Consider the following 25,248-nt stretch of genomic DNA (forward strand, 5'->3'; position numbering starts at 1 on the left):
TTTCTCTCACCCTGGGACCTCAGTTTCTTTACCTATAAAATGAGTTGGTTGGAGGTAATTTTATTTATTTATTTTTTGTTTTGTATTTTGTCAAAGTAATTCATCATACACATAGTTTAAATATTGAATAATACAGCTCAATTTTGACCAGCCCAGCCAACCCAATGACTTTTAGCTGTTCCTTTGGGTACTTAATTGAATATGTCTACAAATATTTGTTTTTTACAGTCTTTCTCTCTTTTAAATCCAAGGATTATTTATTAATATTTTGATTAAAAAGCTATGATTCAGATTCCAAAAAATGAAAATATCTATAATGAAAAATCTTTCTCCCACTCCTGACCTACACCACCCAGTTTCTTTTGTTAAAGAAAAACAGTATTATAAGCTTCTTGTGTATACTCTTGAGATATTTTATTGGCTGCCATTTCTTATTTTGTCATTCTTAGTCATTGTGCTTTAACTTCTTGCTATTATATTGGAGGACTAAAGATAAAATTCCCTTGGACAGTCTTCCCATACCACGGTTCCTGGGAAGTATTATATAAAATCAATACTTTAAAAAAATGAATGTGGGAACTCTAAATTTTTTGCATGATTTTTCTGTAAACCAACAAACTTCTCTAATTAAAAAAAAAGGGAACAGAGAGTAGGCAATTGAAGATTCTGATTCTTTTTTTTTTTTTTTCTGATTTGGAAGTGTAGACACCAGAATGCATAAAAATTGCCTACTTACAAGGATAAAGAGTGTTTATAGGTTGATTTAATGTCTATCTTTGCTCCTTAAAAATATAATTTAAAGCAATCTCTTTCTTATATTTGTAGAATTAGATGCTGTACCTATGATAGAGACACCTTTATCTATTAGATACTTCAGTCATACAGTACTTGGGTCTCTAGATTCCATTAAAAATCCATTTTCACTTCTTCACCTCCTAGAAGTGAGCGCATTTCTCTAGTGAGCTGAGTTTTTCTTTAGTGTACATAGCTGTAACAGGACGTCTTTACTGGGGAAGCCATTGAGGACATCATCTAATAATCTACCTTGAATTGGGTGTTGAGCACCAGGCTTTGCAGAAACCTAAGCTGAATTTCCACTTGAGAGGGAGCTAAGAGCTGGAATATAAGTTCTTTCTTACAGACGTTCAAGGTAGTGCTACTGATATACTGCTGGGAGATATACAGGTTGCTCCTGGGATGGATTGATTTGTCTGAGCCCTGCATACACCCTCATGAATTCTTTTTGTAGTAAAAAGTATGGATTGGAAGAGAGTTATCTGAGATGAAGGGATTTGTCTCTGGCCAGAATGCAAAGCACAGGCCTCATGGTGCAGTGAGAAAGAACTTGCAATGTGGAGAAAAAGAGCTCAGTTCCAGGCCTTACTTTGTTCTGTGTGACCTTGGCAAGTCTATTCACTTCTCAGTGCCTCAATTTTTCCAACTTCAGCTTGAGGAAATTGGCTTAGAGAGTGGCCCAGTCTTCATGGGAATTCTTGGGCTCCCTTGAGAATCTGAGGAGAACTGTTTCCTAATCCAGTAACATTCACATATGTGCACTCAATAGTTAAGCTAAGTTCATGAAGTTCAACCCACAAGGTCATGTGTCCCAGGTTAAGATGCTGTAATAGGGGATCTAAAGGCCTTTGCTTTATGTGATTATCTGAATTTATGGTCAGATATTCACAAACACTGAAACCAGTTTAGCTGACTGGGAAGAACTTTATTGAGGCAAAACTAAAGTATCTATTAGACAATGAGGCAATTATCAGTAAAGACTCCAAATGACTTTGGTAAAATTATTCTTCAGATCAATATTCAGTCTCCCAAGGAGAGCATGGTAAAGTGCAAAAAGCACCACCTTAAGAGTTAAATTTTAGAGTTGTTGTTGTTAGTTGGGTTTTTGTTTGTTTGTTTGTTTTAAGTCAGTTCTGCCAAAAGCTAGGGTTGAGATTTTGAGCTGGAGACTTTCCTGCTCTGGCCCCCTTTCTCCTATAGGTAAATTGAGAGAACTGGAGCAGATGATCTCTGAGAGCCTCACTTTGTGAGCTTATGTGCGGAGGCATTGGCATACTCTACATTTGGTATTTGTTTTGGCTTATTTAATTTTACTCTTCCTCTTGTTCAATCAAAGTAGAGTTGTAGTGCTGGAAGAAGGGGCTGCCAAGTGTGATGTGTCCTGGGTTCCCCCCCCCACACACACACTGAGGCTTCTAAAACCACTTGAGGGAAACACTCCCCCCTGCCCTCCCTGCCCCTCAGCCTACCCCTAATACCAGTGGTTTGTGAGTTTAAAAGTAAAAGGCAGAATGGGTGTGGAGGCAAGTGAAATTAAAACTTTTTGTATGACTAAATAGTCCTGATTCAGTCAATCCAGTTCATCCAGTAGGGCTGGGGAGGTCCGGCCCGGTGGGGAGCAAAGGGGCTGTAACTGTTGTGGGCTGGGTGGGCGGCAATGGGCCCCTGAGTCTAGCCCAGCTCTGGCTGGAATCCTCAGGTGATGAAATGTTAACCAGGGCCCCTGTTCTCTACCCTCAAACCTTCATTTCTCTGCCCTCTGCTTTGGGTTAAGACTTGCAGCTGTGGTCTCCTTCAGCCTTTGGGCTCCTCCTGCATTCCCGGTCAGATTGTTCAGGTGAAATGATTAAAACATGGAATACTTTTAATTCTTTGCCTTTGATTTCCCAGTTTCTCCTGTCTGCTCCATATAATTTACTTCTTCATTCTTTTTCCTGTAGTATTTACTACAGGGTTTCACTATTGCTTATGGCTTCAGGTAGGATGGCTCCGTCTCTTCTATTAATACTGTTAGGTCATTAAGGGAAGGGCCTGTATTTCTTGACTGTCACAAAGAGATTTTCCATTGCAAAGAGAGGATTTACTAATATTGACCTAAGTGCTTTACACGGTGGCTGTTAGACACATGGGATCCTAGAGTGCGAGGTGGGAAGAGTTCTTAGAAAGCCTCTGGTTGGGGATTATGATGCAGTCATTCCAGGCTGGGGTCCAGGAATCTGTGTTTCCCACAATTTCCCTGGGTGATTCTGACTACCTGCCCAAATATAGGAGGATTTATCATGGTGGTTGCTGTTTTTTCCCACCAAAGTGCCCCATGCTGGAGTCTGGGTATAGAGCCTGAAGCACAAAATTTCTTTCAATCTTTACTCCATTAAAAGTGATACACGTTTTGCATTCCATTCCACAATACATCTGTGTCTGTTTTGCCACACACATCACACCCACACACACACACAACTGTGTTAGTTTACTCTACAGTAAATTAATGGAGCATCCAGAACCTTTGGCTACATCTGCAGCCCTGCACACTGACATGCATCCCAGAAGTACAAAGTGCCTAGCTTCCGTGTAAATTCCAGTACAACCTCTTTATTCTATGGGGAGGGCAAAATGAGACCTAAAGCAATTTAGTAAGTATATGGTAAGTAACATTAAGACAAGCATCATATCTACTGATCACTCTAGCATGGTAAGTTTCAAACAAATATTCATTGAGTCAGTGAATGAGCTATTCTTGCCTCTTACCCTCCTCACTACACCGTCCTCTTCCAAAGGTGAAGGGAGGAAAGGAGAAAACTTTAAGGAACAGAGTGTAGACATATTCAAAACACTGCCTTTCTCAGATATTTTTCATATCTAGGTGAAGTATATACATAATCCATATTTTATAAGTGAACTGCCACAATGGGCCAACAACTTTTCTAGGGTCACATAACTAATAAATGATAGATCTAAGAGTTATAGCCAGGACTGCCTGCCTCTAGAGCTGTACTCATTCCGCTACAGTATATTAGCTCCTGTAGAAGAAAATGGACATATGTTTTTAGGAGTGAAATATCTGAAGGGCTATCATATGAAAGAAGGCTCACTCTTGTTCTAAGGGGCCCTGAGAGATATAACTAGAAAAGAAATTAAAATCACAGAGAGCAAAGATTTCAACGTCATACAAGGAAGAAGACTCTGGAAGTCAACACAGGCCAAGGAGTAGGCTTGGAGGATTCAAGCAGAACTTGAGTGAATTATGCTGAGGGCTGATTTCAGTGTCAGATGCGTGCTTAGATGAGATGACATCTCATTCTAACATGAGAGCTGATGCTGCTATAGATGATTGTTCATTTCTAAATTCCACCAGTGAAAAATAGAAAGGAACCACACCATCAAAAAATCTTTACAACTTCCTTAAAGTGGCATGGAATATAAATATTATATTTACCCTTTGCATTTGCCTTTTGGAATAGCAAGATAGATAGCGAAGCTGATAATAAGATAAAATCTTTGGACTATGCTTCTTTATCAACATAATCTATTAGAATAGCTCACAATCACCTTACTGCCCACAGGGTTAGCAGATAGCACAAGGGAACTATTGGAAATTTTAGGGATAAATTGGAACGTCATTTAAAAGCTCTTATTTTAAAAGTGGTTTTGTAGAGGATGGATTAAGTTTGAGAGCCCTGATTGCCTTTTGCCTACTGACCTTGCTACATTTTACTCTCTGCTACTTTTTCTTCCTCAAAAAAGCACTTCTTTTCTTTTGTTTCCTTATTTCTTTCCTTCCCTGTTGCCTATTCCCTGCTCACATATTGTCTGAGTGCTTCGGAACTCTGGCTATTGTTTTTAAGTTTTTCGTTTGGATTGTTGAGTGTTCCAAAGACAACGGGCTATATAGAAAGCTCTAAACCAGAGCTCAATTACCAAAGGTGACTTGGTGCCTTAGAATATTTGCAAAGTCACTTAGGATACTCGCAAAGCAAAGGCACCCAAAAGTGAGAAAAGGTACTTTGGAAGATTTCACTACTTGGCATTTTAAAAAGCGTCCTTAGTAGTCAGATTCAGAATTGTGCTGGATTTTCTCCCATGTAGCTTTTGGGGTAGCTTTTTTTTCTTTCCTATTACATAACAGGAGTAACAAATTATTCAGTGCTTAAGGCTTCTAAAGATCTGACCCAGCATAAAGTTAAAATGATGAACGTGATTATGATTACTTTAAACTGTGTTGCTGTTGTTTTTTTCCTTCTAGTGGAGGTTGATCAAAGAACTGAAGGAAAAGGAGCCTTTTCTGATTTCTCTGTAATGGAAATAGGTGTGACTTCACTGGAAATCAGTGTTGAGTTTGTACTCTGTGCCGAATCCTGCCCACAGTGCTGAGTGCTGAGCAGAGAACTTGCTGACCCCGTCCCTGCCCACTTGGGGTTTACACTGTAGTTGAAGACTAGTGATACCTCATTCCCTGGGACTCAGGACCCACACGTTTGTTAGGTGTGGACCAAGTTAACCTGATTTTTACCTGTCTATAGTGTTTGGGCACCAGTCCCAACCTTTCTGACTCTTTGGGCTAGCAGAATATATAACCCATGCCTGCTGCTCTTCACCCCACCCCCTTTCCCTCTCTCTTCACAGAGAAAACTCATGGAAGCTGAAAAGATGAGATAGAAAATAGCTTCCAAAGCCCTACAATTTAGCTTAAAAGCAGGTGGCACCAAGTAACGGAACTTGACTAGCATTTTAAAAAAAATAGCTGGGGGAAGTAACAATCAGTTTGAGAGGAAGGATGTGCGTTCCAAATTAGAGCACTGCACTGATGGACATGCTCACCCATCTCCTGGTTGCCCACTGATAGCTTGGACTAAGGTTTTACAGGGCCCTCCTCTTTGTACATTGAGTATTGAGCTGCACACATCTTCTCCAGAACCCGGTCAGTGGCTGACCTGTATGTAGCTGGACATTACACAGTTTCAGCTCAACTCCCTGTGGCTTCATGGAGAGAAGGGAAGATATTCAGACTTGCCTCTTTTTTGAAGGATGAGAGTTTCAATGCCAACAATGGAGTTGTAACAGTTGTGTTCTAGGACTGAGAAAGTTAGATAGTCAGAAGTTAGGTGATGCTTGTCTTATACCCAAGGGTCAGAGTAAGATGTCTTTTTTCTTTTTGATTTGTTTTTAAAATCAAAGTTATTTTGTGTCATGGTTTAACCTTTCAGATCATTTAGCAAGACTTGTTATGAAAAAGAGCTATCCTCTGTCCTCCTCCTCTCATACCCTGATTCCCCAAGGTAACAACTTTCCATCCTTTTGGCTGGTTCTTTTGATATTTACCATGATAGCTCTAAAAATCATGCTCCAATTTCCACCTCTCATGGCTTCCTTGTAATGAAGATGGGGATTTAGCTTTCTCTCATCCCCCCAACCCCATTACAACCCCCCTCACCATTCCAATATAGTTAAATGCCAATCTTGGTTTGATCGACATTCAGTGTTCATGGGTTTTATATGCAAGCAACATTTACTTCTATGCCATGTAAGATACTAAAGTTATTTTCCTTTTCTGCAGAGTACTTTATTTTTCTGGGCATTAGTGATTATTACCTTTTCCTTTCTTCTGTTTTCTTTATACTTATTACTAAAGAATCCCCAATTCTCCCCAGTTATGTAAACCTCCTCTCCATACTCTCAAACACATTAAGCATTCTGTTAGTTTAATCTTGAAAACATCACTATTGGAGCCTTCTGAGCTGCTTCAGGCTGAGCGGGTTGCTCTCTAGGCCTGCTGACAGCTGTCATTCCAGGACCCCTGCACCATCATCCTGGGGAATTTTCTTCACCTTTTGGGGGATTAAAGCCTGTTTCCTAGAATCTATATCTTCTTTCTAGTTTAATGCCCACTTAACTGGCATACTTGCCTGAGAAAGAGTGCAAGGGGGACTGATTTATTGAAAACTTTTAGGTCTAAAATTGTTTTTATCCTATACTCATGCTTGAATGTTTGGCTGACTATAGAGTTCTAGGTGGAATTAATTTTCCCTAAGCATTTTGAGGGGATTGCTTTATTGCCTTCTAGCATTTCATGTTACTATTGAGAAGTCCCATGTCATTCTCATTCTTGATTTTTGTAGGAAAGCTGTTTTATCTCTCTTTAAGATTTTAAAGGATCTTCATTTTATTGCATTATTTATTTGAAGTTTTCCTCACCTTATTTCTTTTCTTTTTCTGTTATATTTCTGGGATGCCTGTTATATGGTTGTTGGATTGATTTTCTGAGCTTTGCTATATTTTCTCTATCATTTTTATCTTTCTGGGCATTTTCCTCAATTTTATTTTTCAACCTTTCTATTGAGATTTTCATTTCTCTTATCATTTAAGGTCCAGCAGCTCTTTCTGTTCTTTAAATTAAAAAAAAAAAAGTTGTTCTTGTTTTATGAACTCTGCATCTTCAGTTATATCTCCGATAATATTACTAATAGTTTTGAAAAAAATGTCCCATTCTTGCAGAGCCTGTATCCTTCAAGATGTTCATTGCCAATGTGTCTGTTTTTGTTACTGTCTCTTATATTAGATACTACTTAGATAATAGCAGAAAAAAGTTGATTGGAAGCTCTGTGCACCTAAAGTGGGCTGTTTACTTTCGTTTTCAGTTTAGGGTGATCTGTGTGGGCTGTTTCCTTGGAGGATTCCTTAATGGTAGTAGATATATATATACATATATATATATATATATATATATATATATATATATATATATATATTTTTTTTTTTTTTTTCTTTTTCTTTTTCTTTTGTAGCCTGGTTAGATTCCTAATGAAGAATCTCCCAGCTTCCTGCTTGGAGAATGTATGCCTGGCTGCCCATGGAAGGAAAAAGAATGGAAGTTTTAACATTGAGAATATAAAATTTCACTTAATCCCTGTTTTCAAAATGGTATCTCATCCTCCACTGTGCCTGGTATCCCAATCAGAATAATTGTTTTTAAAAACCTTTTCAAGTGAATAAATCACTTATATTTTGCAGGTTTGAGGAGAGGCAGTTACTCACCTGTCCAGAATAGGATTGGTAATCTGCGGGTATAACTGCTACTTCAACAATCCCCCGTTTTGTATTTTTACCCTAACTCCCATTTCCAGAGTTAGAGGAATGCTACTGCTTCACAAACTTTTAAGGAATCTGCTGTGTAATTCAGGTAGCTTCTCAGCTTTCCCACTGCTGATTTAAGATTTAGCTCTTTAGGTCCATTAATCAGTAACTCTAATCTGTTTGCATTCCAGCGTCCAAAAAAAAATTTTTTTTTTTTTTGGTATCTGTCGTCTTCCTCACTCTCCTTGTCCTGGTAGGCTTATACCTTAGATATCTTCATCATTTTAAGACTAGGTTTTGGGAGAGTGTGGCGCTGATGCATGCATTCACTGTCCTTTAGCTAGAAGCATTCAGAACAGGGTCTCCTGGGAAAGCCAGGGGTGGGCTTTGGTGGAGGAGTCTGTGTATCTCTTGAAACTGTATACAACTAGTGTCTTTATGTGTATTTCCCACATTTAGAAAATCTATAGCTTTTGTCAGAGTCTCAAAGTGATTTATGACCTCTTCAAAATCCAAGTATCGTTTCTCTAGAAGCCAAGTATAAGTTACATCAGGAAGAAAATATACAAGCTTGAATATACCCAACTTTAGTAGCCCAGACCAGCTACTCCTTCATTTAGAGATACTGCTAAGTGAAAGCTTCAGTTGGAATTTTCAAGGAATAGTGCTTGAAAACCAATTCGTTCCTATCCCTTTTGCCACGTGGGATCCCCCGCTCCTACGTACAAGTAACCACTGCTGTATCTTTGAGCAGAGGGCACTCAGATGTTTGAAATCATAGGTGGAAACTAACTGAACTAGATGAGATTTTGTGATTATCTAGCCAGAGGTAGCAAACTCAAGTGCCAGATGGTTATTTGCATGAGAAGAATGAGCCATGAACAGGGCAGCAGAGAGTGGGACAGTTTATGGTAAACCAGAGAGCATGTGCCTCATTGAAAAAGGGCAGAAGCTACCTAGCGTCCAGCAATTGCCATGTGGAGATATGAGCACCATGTGAACAAGTCTTCTGATTTTTCCAAAGAAGCTCGAAATCTCATCTAGTTCAGTTAGTTTCCACCTATGATTTCAAACATCTGAGTGCCCTCTCCTCAAGGATACTGCAGTGGTTACTTGTATGTAGGAGTAGGGGATCCCACGTGGCAAAAGGAATAAGAATGAATTGGTTTTCAAGCACTATTCCTTGAAAATTCCAACTGAAGCTTTCACTTAGCAGTATCTCTAAATGAAGGAGTAGCTGGTCTGGGCTACTAAAGTTGATTATATTCAAGCTTGTATATTTTCTTCCTGATGTAACTTATACTTGGCTTCTAGAGAAACAGCACTTGGATTCTGAAAAGGTCATAAAGTTGGAAATCTGAATTTCTAAAATGTGTTATTTTCTTTTCTCTCTTGGCATACAGTACATTTTGAAAAATTAAAAGGTATGGGCCAAACTAAAATATATGCCAGCCAGAGTTAGCGCCCAGGCCATTGATTTGGGATATCTGATCTAATGCATCCTTCTTCCTTTGCATGTAAGGAGACTAAGGTTTGGAATGAGGAAGCTCCCGTGTCAATGTCACCTGATAGGAAGCTCTAGATGGGTCCTTGGGCACCCTGAATAGTTCTTCACCCTTGTATAGAACAGTCAGGGAACTGGTGGCCCTGTGGTGTGTGTGTGTGTGCAGACATGTGTGCATGTGTGGGAGAGAGAGAAATTTGCACTGGGGACGGGATGAACTTTGGTGAGGAGATAGGATGAAGAAAGGACCAGGATGGAGAGAGGGCTGCTTTTGTTCCCAACAGCTATACTTCTCAGAGTTTTCTATAGAGTGATACAGAATTGGAAGGGGATGGTGAGGTAGTGGTGGAGAGTGAGGCAACAATGCTAAGGGGTTTTAAATAATTGTAGAATATTCCAGTACTGTCTGACAGAATTTTTTGTGATTATGGCAAAGTTTTGTATTTGTGAAGTCCCAAATGGTAACCACTAGTCACATTGAAATGTAGCCGATACAACTGAGGGCCTGAATTCTTTGTTTTATTTTATTTTATTTAAAGTAATTTAAATTTAAAAGGCACCTGTGGCTAATGGCTACTGTATTGGGCACTGCAGGATAGACCAACATATTCTGAAGTGTGTTGTGTCTTCCTGTGTGTAGTATGTGGATAACTAAGTTATCCACAAAAAACATGTCTATTTTTATAACTATGCCTACCTCCTACACACACACAAACACACACACACCAAATATATCAAGCCCATGATTTCATGAATATCGTTTCTGATTGAGACCAAGTTTTAAAAGGGAGAAATTTAAAGAAAAAAAAAATGTTGAGCAGGGCAGTCAACCATGGATCAATGGCAAAGTTCTCGCTTGCTGTGCTGGAGACCAGGGTTCGATGCCCGGTGCCTGCCCATGCAAGAAAAAAAAAAAAAGGTTGAGCAAACATTTTTAGTAAATATAATAGTGAATAGTATATAGGTGGTACACATATATGGCAAATATCTTCAAGGTGATACAATGACAGAAATTTGGACAACGATGACCTGTAAATGTATTTATCAAACTATAGTCCACAGACACACTAGTGACTTATGAAATATTATTTCACCATAAGAAGTGTCCCAAAGGCAAGTAAAATAAGTTCTGGAAAATTTTGAAGAGATGTTTTGCTTGTTCGTTTTAACTGCAGAACTTTTCAAAGTCTTAGAAAAGTTCAGGAACTCATTTGAGTCTCAGGAGAGGAAACAGAATGCGGCATTTCTCAGACATCTTTGAACAAGGAGTGACCCCCTTTTTTCCCTTAATGGCCACCATTGTCTAGTGGTCTCACAACCCAATGTAGGAAACAATATGGCAATTTAGCCTGTGAAGAGCCAGAGAGTAAATGTTTTAGGCTTTGTGGGCCCTGCAGTCTCTGTCTCAGCTCTTCAGCTCTGCCCTTGTAGTGCAGGAGCAACAGGAGACAATCCATAAACAGATGGGCGCGGCTGTGCGCCACAAAACTTTAATTTGCAAAAACAGGCGTCAGGCTGGGTTGGGCCCTGGGCTGTAGCTTGCAGGCCCCTGACCCAGACGCTGCACAAACACTCCCAGATGTGGCTCGGGGCCGCCCAGACCTTTCCCAGTCTTAGCTGGTTTCTTAGCGCTTCTAGAGGCTTTTCAAGGCCCCCCAAATGCTCGGTCTGTTACCTGTGAGTCATGCTGCATCCTCCCTTGGGTGCTCTTTGGGAGGGAGCTCAGTCCTGGACGAGCCGAGCCGAGGTGGAATCCTGCTGGGGGCAGGTAGGGGCAGCTCTGGGCCTTGGAAAGGGGAGGAGGATGTTCTTTTGGAGATTCTGTACTCAGCTAGAAGAACCTGCCGAGGAAAGGTAGCCGCAGAGCCTTGCCACTGCCAAACTGTGTAAGTAGGTAGGAGAGGGAAGACGATGTGGCAGAGGGAGGGGCACTGCTAGAAACATTTCATTGGTTTCTAGTTTTGCCAGTGATCAAACTGAATTTAATCTCATGACAACTTGAAAGTAGAGGCTGTGGAAAGAGCATGGGCTCTATGTCAGACAGACTTAGGTGCGAATGCCAGTTACTAGGTATGTGGCCACGTGGACTGGCCGTTCTGAGCCTCTCTGTAAAATGAGAATGATGATAATAGTAACCAGCATTTATTGAGTATCCACTATGTGCCATTATGTCCTGTGCTAGACTCTGGAGAAAGACAGAAGAGGTTACTGCCCTTGTGAAGCTTACATCTTTACTGGGGGTGGGGAGAGGCAGACAGCATCCGAGTAATCTAGAGAAGTGCATGAAGGAAACAGAATGACACATAGAAGGTAAGGCCAGGGTTGCAAATACCCACTTTAGCTAGGGTAAAAGGGGCGGGCTCTCTGTGGAAGTCATGTTTAAGCTGAGCTTGAAGGAATAAAGGAGCCAGCTTTTATTTTTTAAACTTTTTAAGATTGTATAATGCAATATATATATACAAAGCAAAGCAAGAAAAAAAGCGTTAGTTTTCAAAGCACTCTTCAACAAGTAGTTACAGGACAGATCCCAGAGTTTGTCATGAGCTACCATACCATCATCTCAGATTTTTTCCTCTAGTTGCTCCAGAATATAGGAGGCTAGAAGGAATATTTTTTAATCATCACAACTGATTTTTTTTTCTTTTTTTTGTGAAAAATAACATATACACAAAAAAGCAATAAATTTCAAAGCACAGCACAACAATTAGTTGTAAAACAGATTTCAGAGTTTGGTATGGGTTACAATTCCACAATTTTAGGTTTTTACTTCTAGCTGCTCTAAGACACTGGAAACTAAAATAAATAATCAATATGATTCAGGAATCATATTTATTTGTTAAACCTTACTTTCTCTGTATAACCCAGGGATATTTCTATCCCATTTTTTAGGGGTATTTGGGCTATGGCCATTCTAACTTTTTCATGTTGGAAGGGGCTGTCAGTAATATGGGGTAGGGAGATGGAACTAGCTGATATTCTGGAGAGGCTGGGCCCTCTAGGTTTTAGGACTTATCTGGTCTAGGGACCCATCTGGAGGTTGTAGGTTTCTGGAAAGTTAGTCCAGTGCATGAACCTTTGCAGAATCTTATATATTGTCCTAGGTGTTCTTTAGGATTGGCTCAACGGTTTTGGTTGGGATTTGAGCCAACTCTTGTTTATTGAGTCCTGACCACAAACCAGTCACCTGCCTTTAAGTGCAGAACCTCATGTGGTGTTCATAGTAACAGTGAGGTAAGCACTAATGTCAGCTCCATTTTATAAATGAGAAAAGTATGGCCAAAGAGGATAAATATTTTTATCCAATGCCACACAGCTAAAGAAGGGCTATGTAGGGACTGAAACCGATTTCTTTCTGAATCCAATTGCCTGCTTCTTCTTTGATACCCAACCTACCTCGCAAGGTGTGCTGAAGCTGACCTATGAATATGTGTGAAGTGCTCAGTTCAGCACCTGACATACAGTGGTTGCTTAGTAAATGTCAGCCTTTCCTTAATCCCATTCCTTCAACTCTAATGCTTTAGGTTGAGCTACTGGAGAGCAGACTCCCAAGCCTTAATCTGGAGATTTCTGCACCGTGGATTTCCACACTGACATTTCATATGTCTACGAAACGAAAGAGGTTCTTCAGCTTGGAGCTCTGGCCCCTTTCCTGACTGCAGCTCAGTAAATAAGGGAGGGAAGTAGGAGTCAGATGTGACAGGGAGACACAAATCCCTACCTAGACGTCCAGGCGAGTGCAGTCGAGTGTGAGGGTTGAAGGAAGTGATCGCAGGTCAGGCTTCTTAAGGTGGGTGTCCGAACCCTGCATGCCCCCCCAGCCCCTTCCCTTTCTGGTGTGTGCTCCCTAATATCTACCCTGCATCTCCCCAGAGCTGATGTTCGGAGATGAAAGCCAAGAAAATGCAACAAGCCATCGGCGGCACTCATTCAATTGATTTTTACACAAAATTTGCCTTCATGCACAAAGGATGGAAAAATGATCCCATAAATAATGGATAACAAAAACAAATGCAGGGAGAAAATCAATAGTCACACACTTGATACCACAGGGAGATGGGAGAGGAAAATATGGAGCCCGTTCCAGCTAAACGGCACCCTGGGGAACCCCTTTCTAGCACTTCCTGCTGGGAAGGGAGAGGCACATCTAGCCCTGGCCGGCCCCAGGAGCCAGTGAGCTAAATCCCTGGAGAGGGGTCTGGGCAAATTGAGTCTCTTGGAAGCCTCTGGCTTTTGTGGGTCTCAGGGAGGCCGGGGCTTCCCAATGTTTCAGAGTCAGTCTCAGGACATTGGAACCATCACCTCTTAAGGATCACTCTGGCTTCCAGCCCACAGACCAGAGTACAGGCTCTGTTTTTTCTCCTGGGCAATCTACAAGCCTCAGGAACACCAGAAGCCTTCTAGGGCTGCCAAAAGGCTTTCATCTTTCTCTTTACCTCTCTCTCTCTCTCTCTCTCTCTCTCTCTCTCTCTCTCTCTCTCTCTCTCTCTCTCTCTCGTTCCTCCCTTTATCTCATCAGAGCGAATTGCTCCCAGATCTGGGGCTCACAGAGGCAGTGTGGTTTGGTGCTAGGGGGTCTAATCCTTGTTCTATCAGTTAATCCATCTGACTGACTCTTGGCACGACACATAACCCCTCTGGACTTTATTTTCTCATCTGTCAAGTGGAGCTTATGAAATCTCTTCCTCTGATAGGAGGGACTCAGTCACCTGCTGTATGAAAGGCACCTGGCATATAGTAAAAGTTTGAACAAAAAGTGGGTAAAATTATCCCCAAATGACACCTGAAATGTGTCCTTCCTTTCCTGCTGACTCCCACTGAACACGCCCAGCAGTAACAGGGGAGGGCACCTATTTCTCCTCACTTTTGTCAATGCCCCCAGCAAATCTTCAGCATGCCACAAGTCCCTTCACCAGCAGCCTCTAGCTGGCTTTGCAGCCTCTACTCCGGCCACTTACACTCTGCATCACCTTTTCCTTCAAGTCCCTGCTCAGTGCTGCCTCCTCTGTGACACCCCCTGTGCCTCCCTGAGCTGAGCAGACAGTTACTCCTTCCTCTGCTCTCCCACAGCACCATGTAGATAATATTTTTTAGCCCTTGTCACACACGTATTACCTCTCCCAGTATCCTCAGTGAGAATTATAAATGCTCGGTTAATATTTACTGGTTGGCCATGCAAGGTCCTATGCTCAGCTCCGTTTAGGGAAACAAAGATGAAAAGGCAGGATCCCTGCCCTCGAGGAACTTACAGCTCTTGTTGAAATTCCCTAACCCTGGCTACTTAGATACATGTTCATTTATTAGTTTCTATAGGGGTCAATGAATTCCTGTGAACAATGCAGTGAATTGTACACAGAGTTATGGGAAGGCACGTGTGCCTTAAAGAGAATAGATACACATACACAAGCCTATCTGAAATAAACTTTTGTGTTTTAGGGGGAGGAACATGCAAGGGAAAAAAAATGACTTTGCTGAAGTAAATGGGACACTTAGAAATAACCAAAACACTTTGTCCAGCAAAGGACGCATTTCACTAGCAGGCTGAATCAGATAGTTCAGCTCCCAGAACAGAAATGATGCAGTTCAAGAAACCACAATAAGGTAAAGAAAAAGTTCTTAGAAGGAGAAAAAGTTGAAATGAGAAAGAAGCAAATGCTGAAATGCTGAGTTTCAGCTTGCCGGGACCAACCGCTTAAATGAACGAGAAGGGGGTTTTGAGCTTCTCATTCTCTTGACTACCCGATGTGAAGCCCCAAACGTATCAGAGGAGCTTGATCCTTAATGTGGATTATTATTTTATAAATTATTAAGAAGAGCAATATCTCTCCATTTACTGAATGTCATAACAAAAGAGATAGGAGGGAAACCAAGACATTGTCTACCCAAAGAGCCCAGCATTTGGACAGTGTAAAGTCACTAAATAATTCAGCAGCTATTTGAAAGTATAGTGTTTTGTAATTTTGACAGAACCATCTTAGTCTGGCTCTCTGTAGTGCAGAATTTTAAAAAGATGCTCGCCTCCATGACGATCTATTTCTAGGAGAAAAGGGAGTTGTGTGGAAACGCTGGTCGGGAGAAAGAGGGCTGTCTAATTAGAGAGCTTTGTGTTTACTCTGATTTTAAACTTTCATGAGACTTTCCAGGGTGACGTCGAACCATTTCCTAGCAATATCTTTTACTTCTTTCTCTGTGCCCACACATTTGGGTTCTGACTATACGAATCTGAGCCTGGTACGTCCAGGTGTAGGAGGTGATTGTAATAGAATGACAGACTGACAGTTGACAGCAAACAGATGTGGCCCCATGAACCGTTCCAGTGAGGCTGACCATGTCCTGATCTGGCTTATTCAGAGAAGACAGAAACACCAGATCAGCCATGTCAGGAAGAGGATGCACCCTGAGAGAGCTGGGGTGGGATGAGGCAAGGAGGAGGAAGGCTGGTCCTAAAGGAAGCTATTATTCATAATTTTTTATTGGTTTGTTTATATCTGGTCTTAACTCCAGTGAGGACTTCATGCAGTTTACCATTATCCATACAATTAAAACAAAGTATTCTGAGAATGACCAGGAAGCTGTATTGCATTAAGTTAAGACACTACTTTGATATCTTGGCTGCACAACTCACAGACCTTGGGCAGGTGGCTATATCCCTGGATGCCTCAGTTTCCTGATCTTTAAAGAGACACATAGTAATCACACTTACCCTTAGGGTTCTTGTGAGGAGTATACCAGAAAATGATGTAAAGTAGCAGAGCAATGCTTGGCACATGGTAAGTGTTACATGTCAACTATGATTATACCTTTGCCCTTAGCTCTTCTGACCCCCAAGTCTTGGGGTAAGGAAGTAGCTAGTTACAGAGCACAGTGCTCTGTGTTTAATGCGGCTATCGAGTGAGAGCCTTCTGCAAGTACTTATTGGCAAGACAGACTCCAGTGGATGAGTTATGTAAGTGGCATCCCAGAGGTCCTGGCTTGGATGCAAACCAATTAAGTTAAGCACTTACCGCAATCACAAGTGCAACTCATAGGTTTTAAAGTGGGAAGAGAGTATATGTGAACTTGGCTTTGCAGTACTTTGCTTTGTCAACTCCATTAGAAATATAGCCTGTGAAGTTTTCATTCTAGTTCTAAGTTCTAGAACTTAGAGAATTCTGGATCTGCCTCTTTCTAGCTGTGCAACTGTGGACACTTGCTTGTACTTTCTAGAACAAAATTTCTTCATCCAAAAAAAAAAAAAAGGGTTCAGTGCAGGTTAGGAAACAGAAATCATCCTAGGAATTTTGAAGCACAAAAAATTTAATGCTGGAAATGAAGTACCTACAAAACTGTTGGAAGGGCTGGAGGCCTGGACAGTAGGTTGGAATGCAGGAGTGACTCCTAGATCACTGCAGGACATTGGGGGAGCTATTACCTTTTAGGATACTGAGGATTCGGTAGCTTGCCATTGGTACAACTGAGGTCAAGAAGATGCCATCTTAGCTGCTACCCAGGGATCAGGAAACCGTGATTGACATGTAGGTGCCTGGACACTGGACCACTGAAATCAGTGCCACCATCACTGCAAGTGACTCTGAAAGCTGGAGATAAACTGTTAGAATCTTCATAAATTTTCTTGCTGGGTGAAAAAAGCAAACATAATAGAAAATTGCCTTCCGCCTCACTTCTGCCTTCTAAATCTTGCCTGAGTGCACTGAATTCACAGAATCTATCTCCCATATAGAAACTTAGCATCAAGGGGGTTTGGAAATAAATTATTAGCCTTTCAAACCTCTGTAAAATAGGAAGGCCCTCAAAGAAGGTGGGCATTGATATGACCAACTGGTCATATTCAGCCCACAAACTTACTACCTTATACCACCTTTAGAGTTATTGTGAGGATTAAATAAAATAACGAAGCACATTGAACACTATGTAGCAAAGCGTAGAAATCAATAAGGTATTTTTACTACCATGACTGTGATCATGGTCAATGCTTCATCTTCTGGAAATACTCAAAGGGTACAATTCCTTTTCTCAGGTGCCAGGCTGACTTTCTGCGAGGGTGGGAGAATTGTCTAGCTTGCTCAGTGTCCTCCCGACCCAAGGCTCTGCCATAGGTGCCTATAAAAGCCTCTTCATGCCAGGGTCTCAGGGACCCGCTCCAGGTCATGCTGCCTCTTCTCCATTCAAAACCGCTTCTCTCTTTCCTAACCTCTAAGGTGCCCACCCTCTTGCCTCTAGCCAAGTTTTTATTCTGTCTTGCTCTCTTCATGGTGGGCCCTCGATAGAATGGATTGCTTGGCTTGGACCCAGTTTCATCCATGGCTAGCATGCTTCACACCCCCTTACTCATTCCCGCCCTCTGAACCCTGTGCAAGACATGGAGTCTAAGACCCTATTTGTCCAGCAAAGAAACTATAAATAATTAAGTAGAAGAAGATGGAAGAAAATGAGAGTTTCAAGATAACGCTCTAACAAAACAGGTTTGTCTAAGGCAAATGCAGAGAAAATTTATCTTCAGAGTCTTCCCACTTCTATTTTGTTGTTGTTGAAGGTTTTCCATTTATATATCAAACTTTGTAGTTGCCTTTTCAGGCAGAACCATAATAAACATTCTCAAAAAAACCATACTTGTTTTCTGTCTCATTTGGGGGTGGGGATGGGTCTTGTAAAGTGGCCAGTGAGCTTGGGGATTCTCAAATCTGCCTGGGCCTCACCTTGGGCCAATTGAATCAGAATCTCAGAGCGTCAAGTAAAGGCCAGGCAACAGTATTTTTTTTAAAGCTTTCCAGGAATAATAATTATAATATGCCATCAGGGTTGAGAACCACTTGATTAGATAATCTGACACTTTAACTTGGCTTGCCATGTCAAAAGGTACGAATGTCTTAATGTGCTGCTCCCACTAGATTCTTTATTTCTCTCTCACAAGGACTGTCTATAGGCAATGCCAAAATTCAAAAGATAAATTCAGTGTTGGCATCTCCAAGCTGGATGGAAGAGCTGTGCAATGGGTAAAGTTTTTGGGTTAAGACAATATTTTAATATGTTTAATTTATACCATTCAGCAGGTGACTTTTCCACCTATAGATAGAACCAGTTCTAGCAGTTAATTGTTAATCCTCGGTAAAAATTATTTTTATTCTTTAAAATGAAATTATATTTTATTCTTTATTGTTCATTGTTATCCTGGGTATGTTAATTAACCTCTGAATTCCCATTTCTTCATTTCTTCAATAGGGATATTATTGGTTTGTACCTCAGAGAATTATATTGTGAAAATTATATGTGATGGCATATATAAAGCATTTGTCACATCAGAAGTGAAAAATACATTTGACTGATTATTACTATTATTGTGTTATGTTATTTATGCATTGGCATAGTGTTTAGATGTTGTCTGAAAACTAGGGGATGTCAACAGGTAAATAAATCAACATCCTTGGGTCTGTGATCATTAGGAGGAATTAAAATGTGTCCCCTCCAGGAATCCAGGAGTACTGCTTAGCATGGAATAACCTTAATGGAAATTTCCAATAGGCACAGGTAGGTTTAGAGTTACTTATCTGGTTTATTTATTCAATTTGAACTACCCCTGCTCTTAATCTGTAGAAGTCAGTGGAATAGATATCATGTCGAGTTGTTTACTATCCCATTTTTCACAGGTACTCGGTTACCAAAGTTTGTTATGTGAAAATCCAAGATGTTCTAAATACCGTATATTCGCTATAGTATGAATGGCAATCTTGAAAATTTTGAAACAACTCATGTGTAACAAAAATGCAACAGATGCAACAGTAAACCATGGTAATGTGTTCATAAACTTAATGACCTTGATGAATGTTTATTTTGTGTCAGGCATTGAACTAGTTTTATGGAAAGAAAGATAAACAAGACTTGGGGTGCCTGGATTGGTTCAGTGGGGGAGTGCCCACCTTCCACACCTTCCATGCGGGAGACCCCGGAATCCTGGACCATGCGCCATGCTCCCTGCCAATTAAAAAAAAAAAAGTCTGGACTGACTGCTGTGACAAGTAAGATAATCATTGAAAGCAATGGTTTAAGGACTATTTAATAACACTGAAAGAATAAGATATTAAGTAAAAATATGTAGAATATAAAATGGTACGTAGTAAAGTTTCATACACTGAATGTACTTTTCAGAAACCTAAAAACTTCAGATAGTCCCTAGGCCTCTGAATCCCAGAGGGGCCAGCCTCTCGGAGAACATCAACCAGTTACATCCCCCTATTCTATATTGTTGACAATCCCTTTTCAACTTGAAAAAAAGTTAGAACGGGCATGCCCAAATATCCCTAAAGATTGGGAGAAAGGCCAAAGGAGAAGGAGGAGAAGTTAGGATTTAACAAATGAGCATGACTGCTGAAATATTATATTGCTATTTTTTTTTTAGTTTCCAGTGTCTTGGAGCAGCTAGAAGGAAAAACCTAAAATTGTGGCACTATAACCCATACCAAACTCTGAAATCGGTTCCATAACTACTTACTAAAAATGTACTGTGAAATTTACTGCTGTTTTGTATATGCATTTCACAATGTAAAATATTTAAAAATATTAAACTTAATTTAAAACCAACAGAACGAAAGAAAATCTTGGTCTCTGAGATTCCACAAAAGTTTCACACACCAAGTTTACTCTCCAGAAACCTACAACCTCTAGATGGTTCCTAGGCCAGATAAGTCCTGAAATCCAGAGGGGCCAGACTTTCCAGAACATCAACTCATTCCATGCCTCATGTCATATTGTCGACACTCCTTTCCAACATTAAAAAGTGAGAATGGGCATAGCCCAAATAACCCTAAAGATTGGGATAAGGATCAAGGGAGAAGGAGGAGTTATAACAAGAGAAGAGAGGATTTAACAAATAGATAAGACTGCTGAATCATTATATCAATGTTTCTTTTAGTCTCCAGTGTCTTGAGCAGCTAGAAGGAAAAATCTGAAAATGTGGAACTGGAACCCATTACAAACTTTGAAATCTGTTCTACAACTATTTGTTAAATTGTACTTTGAAATCTATTACTTTTTTTGTATATATGTTATATTTCACAACAAAAAAATGTTTAAAAATGGTACATAGATGGTCATCTGGGAAATACAATAAAAACCACAGACATACTACTTTATACCCACCAGGATGACTATTTTTAAAAAATGGGGAAAAAATTCAAAAAAACAGGGAATGACAAATGTTAGCAAAGATGTGGAGAAACTGGAACTCTCATATGCTGTTGGTGGGATTATAAAATAGCACAGCAACTATGGAAATCAGTTTGGTGGATTTTTAGACAGTTGAAAGTAGAATTACCATATGACCTGGTCATCCCACTTCTTGGTATATACACAAAGGAATTGAAAGAAGGGACTCGAACAGATACTTGTCACGAATATTCAGAGCAACATTATTCATGATAGCCAAAATCAATGGATGAATGGATAAACAAAATGGGGCATATACATACAATGAAATATTATTCAGCTGTGAAAAGGAATGAGGTGCTGATCCATGTTACAATGGGGATGAGCTCTGAAGATGTAATGTTGAGTGAGACAAGCCAGACACAAAAAGACAAATATGTAACCTTACTTAAATGTAATATCTAGTGAATTCATAGAGACAGAAAGTAGATTACAGATTACCAGGGATTAGAGGATGAGGGAAAGAAGAGTTATTGCTTAATGGGTGTAAAGTTTGAGGTGATGAAGTTTTGTTAATAGATGTTGGTGATGGTAGCACGGCATTGTGAGTTCAGTTAATACAACTGAATTGAAAGTGGCCAAAATGAGAAATTTTGCGTTGTATATACATTACTATAATAAAAAGTTAAAAGACACGTAGAGTATAATTCCCTTGATATTAATTAATGCCCAGAAAAAGACGAAAATAAATACAGTATATAAGAATGCTGACTAGTAATTTTGTTAAATTGGTGGGATTATGGCTAGATTTCCTGCTTCAGTTCTCTATTTTCCTTTTTTTTCCTATTTTTAGATATAACTTAATAAAGAATTTAAACATAAAATGCTTTTTTTTGTATGCTGTATGGCAAGGTCACGTCTCATTATTTTTCCATGTGAGTTTCCTGTTACTGCTGTAAACATAAAACGTCTTAAAAAGAAACCCCCATTTTGAAAAGTAGTCCTGAAATCAAATCAGAAATTACCCACTGCCTATCTTTTTGGTACCTCTGCCTTAACATCTCCTTCATTTTAGGTCTCCCTGAAAGCAAAGACTGAGACATGAACTTGGTGCAGGTAGTTTATTTGGGAGGCAGTGCCAGGCAGCCTGAGTGAGAGAAGGTGGAGAGTGAGGCATGGAATAAAGAAATATTAATTCAGGATGCATTACTGAGCTGGTTACTACCATGGCATTTGGGGGCCTGGGGACCCCCTGGGGAGTCAGGTTAACTGTGCTTCAGCTAGACTGTCCCTCCAAAAGATGAGAAGCTAGACCTTTATCTACTGACTTCCAGTCTCCACTGCTCAAGGATTGCTCTTAGGAGCTTCAGCTCTCTCCAACTTCCAGGCTGCACTGCACCTGGTCTAAGTGGCACCCTTGGCCTTGGAGAAAGCCTTGAAGCAGAATAGCAGAGAGACAACAGGTTGGGAGCTTCAGGTGAGGTACTGATAGTGTACATGGAGCTAACCACAAGTGCACTGGTAAACGGAAGGCATGGGCAGGGCACATAAAATACCTCCAGTATCCAAAATGTCTCAACTTAAAGGTCTGTCTCCCTGGTGTTCAATGTTTATCAACACCCCAGAGATCTGGAAAGCAGGCTTCTCACAGTTGGGAATGTGTGGGAATGAGACCAAATTCAATGCGTACCAAGTCCTGAAAGCTCCCAAGAGTCTGGCATGATGGGCCACATTTAAAGGTGCAATTTAAATAGCGGGAAATGCAAATTCATTATTTATATATGGTTCTAGACAAGCAATTACAAAGACGTGGGTTTGGAAAATGTGGCTTTACAAGGGAAAATTTCATACACAAAAAGACAGGTGGGTTTGAGTTAAACATAACCATAAAATATGAACCAATAGAAATTTCTTTCACTCTCAGACCACTGTCTCTGCACTGACTGAGGGGGGATAAAAGGTCCACAATATTCTGAACTAGTCAGAATTCAGACCAACTAGAGTGTGGAAACAGGAGAATCACCAGTGTTGGCCTGAGTGATGCAGAGATGGGAGCAGAAACCCTGAATCTTAGGCTGAAGAAACTTAAGACATTTAGCCTAGAAAAGAGAAACCTCAAAGAGGCAAGAAGGGAGAAGGATATGAGGGCTTACTTCAAATATCTCAAAAGCTCTTGAGGGGAAGCAGTGAGAGGCTGTGTGGCATGATGGTGGGAAGCAGGAGATGCAGAGCCAGAGATCCCTGGGTCTGTTGGAGTCCCATTCTCATGTGCTCTGGCTGTGTAGCCTTGGCCAGATTATCTGTAAAACAAGAACAGAAATTATGCACATGGTTGTTGTGCAGATTAAATGAGATTTGCACATAAATTGCTTCACACAGTACCTTCCACATGTGGTGAGTGCTCAGATAATGAAAACTAGAAGGGATCTGAGCTTAACTTACATAAGACCTCTGGTACCATTAGAGTGGTTCAAAAATTGGACAGGCTGCCTCTGGAGTAGTGAGATCCCCACCACTGGAGATATTCAGTCAGATCCTGGTGGGTCTCTGTTTGACCCCTTGAAGGAGATTCAAAAGCTCTCTATGTCTTCTGCTTCGCCGAGATAATCTGGGTCTTCCCCTGGCCTGAGCTTCTCACTGTGCCCAGTGTGGTGTTACCAGGGTGAGGGTTTCCATGGGAACTATGAGGGGTTGAGAGTTCTGGGTCTGAACACTGCATCCCAGAAGAAAGAGACAAGCATTGTGGCCGTCTCCCCGCTAAGAGTATGCATTTAAAAAAAATTGTCTAATTTTCTTTGTCAGTCTAGCTAATGGTTTGTCAATTTTATTGATATTTTTAAAGAACCAACTTTTGGTTTTGGTAATACTTTCTATTATTTTTTTCTATTTCATTGATTTCATAAGTATTAGCATCAGAGATGGAGCATTAATAGTTCTTTTATGTAAATTTCGTGCATCTCATAACCATGTGGGGAAGGATTTAGGTAGAATACTCCAAGGAAATTAATTCTGTATACATGTCTTCTTCCCCCATGCATCACTGACAAATGGTACAGAGGGCTGGCCTGGGTCACTGCTCTCCTGTATCTCCTTTATTGACCTGAGCCTTCCACTGGCATTTGGGGCGAGGGTGGGGTGCAGGTGTTAGGAGCAAGGCCCTCGGTACAAATGACATCTTTTCTGCCTTTCCATCTTGCCTCCTACTTTTTCTTCCATCTCTGGAATATCAAAGGATTGGATTTATAGGAGGGGGTGGAGGCAAGAGGCAGAGTGGTGGGGTGGTTTCAGACTTACAGAACCCAGGTGAGGGGGAGAGTAGAGTAGCTGGGAATCAGGAGACTTGCATTTTTGCCTTAGCTGTGTGAACATGGACAAGTCCATTGATCTCTGGGCTTTAGGTTCATCTTCCGGAAAAGAACAAGAGGATTTGAATTACAGCTCAATGGTTTCTTGAGCAAACCTTTTGTGTGTGTGTGTCTCCCATGTTCTTAGGGATACAGTCAGAAATAAGGCCCAGTCCCTGCTCTTGAGGAGCTCACAGGATAGCTCAGAGGATTTTAATCTGGAATCCATGTGTCCTGTGATGTCAAGATATAGCCTTCAGGGGATCTGTGAAATTCTTTGCATTTGCACCTCAAATTTGTGTGTGTGCGTATTATTCTGAGTGAAAGAATCTTCGGCTTTCATCGATTTCTTATAGGGATCCATGACCCCTCAAAATACTAAGAACCCCCGGTCCTACTGCAGTTCTTCCCAGACCTTTGTGGTTTGTGTATTCTTTATCATTTTGGCCATACCTGCATGCCACCTGTGCATAATTTAATTTTTCTCTAAAATAAAATGGGATACAAAATCGTACACACTTTAAACAACAATATCCACAAGATTGTGGATTTGATGAACAGTATATATAAACAAAATCTTAAAAACAAATGCAAATCCATTGAAATGAGATTCGCTCCACAGTGCACCAGCCCAAATCCTCTTGACACTACCGTCACTGCACACCTCACCAGAGGCAGACTGCAGGCAGCGTTGGTCTGGGGGTTCCCTCAGAATCATTCCAGCTGTTGATTCCATGGCTCATTAGGAACCTTCTACCCACTCTCCATCTCCGCCCTCCTCAATGTCTTCAGTAGCAGTCCAGGGAAAGATATTAGCATCCCTCCTTTCCACGGTGTCTGACTTTGCGATCAGTCATTGTCTGAGGGAGCTGCCGACCCCCAGAGTTGTCCCCAGACCCAAGCAGGCGTCAGGAGACTCCAAGTTTCCACCTTGAGTGTCCCCTCCCGTCTGCCCGGGTCTGCGCTGCCGGCCTTGCCGCCGCCTGCCCGACTTCGGCATGAGTGACAGGGGCTGGCAGAGGCTGGCGGTGAGCGGAAGCGGTCCTGACACCCGAGCGGTGTGCGGCGCGCTAATTACACTGCTGTGGGGTCTGGGCCGCGTGGTCCTGCGCTCAGAGGAAGGATGTGATGCAGGCGCTGGGAGCGAGCGGCACAACAGAGGAAACGAGGGAACAGCAGCACCTAGGCACATCCATAATTTATAAAATGCCAGCAGCAACAAAGGCAGAGAGGGACCAGAACCAGGAGAACAGAATAGCATAAAGCTTTTTAATGGTCTTTTTCTATTAATGTCAGATGGGCGACGGTTTCTCAAGTGGGTGGAAGGGTTCCAAGAACCCCACAGTTCAGTCACAGAAGCTAAATGCTGCCATTTACCCCTCCTCCCCGGGCTTCATGCAA

At 41.1% G+C, this 25,248-nt stretch overlaps 1 long non-coding RNA gene across 2 annotated transcripts; it reads right to left on the minus strand.

Annotated features, from left to right (window-relative positions):
* Positions 1–19,161: 19,161 nt before the first annotated feature.
* On the minus strand, positions 19,162–23,160 carry LOC143664501 (uncharacterized). Of its 2 annotated transcripts, none has more exons than XR_013166448.1 (3): positions 22,946–23,160; positions 22,657–22,803; positions 19,162–19,333 (listed from the first exon to the last, which is right to left on the minus strand). It is a non-coding gene; the product is annotated as an uncharacterized LOC143664501 (long non-coding RNA). The 2 variants fall into 2 exon arrangements; XR_013166449.1 differs by having other exon boundaries at positions 22,886–23,160.
* Between the last annotated feature and the right edge of the window lie 2,088 nt (positions 23,161–25,248).

The sequence above is a fragment of the Tamandua tetradactyla genome, chromosome 20, assembly GCF_023851605.1.
Source record: "Tamandua tetradactyla isolate mTamTet1 chromosome 20, mTamTet1.pri, whole genome shotgun sequence".
In the NCBI taxonomy this organism is placed as follows: Eukaryota; Metazoa; Chordata; class Mammalia; order Pilosa; family Myrmecophagidae; genus Tamandua; species Tamandua tetradactyla.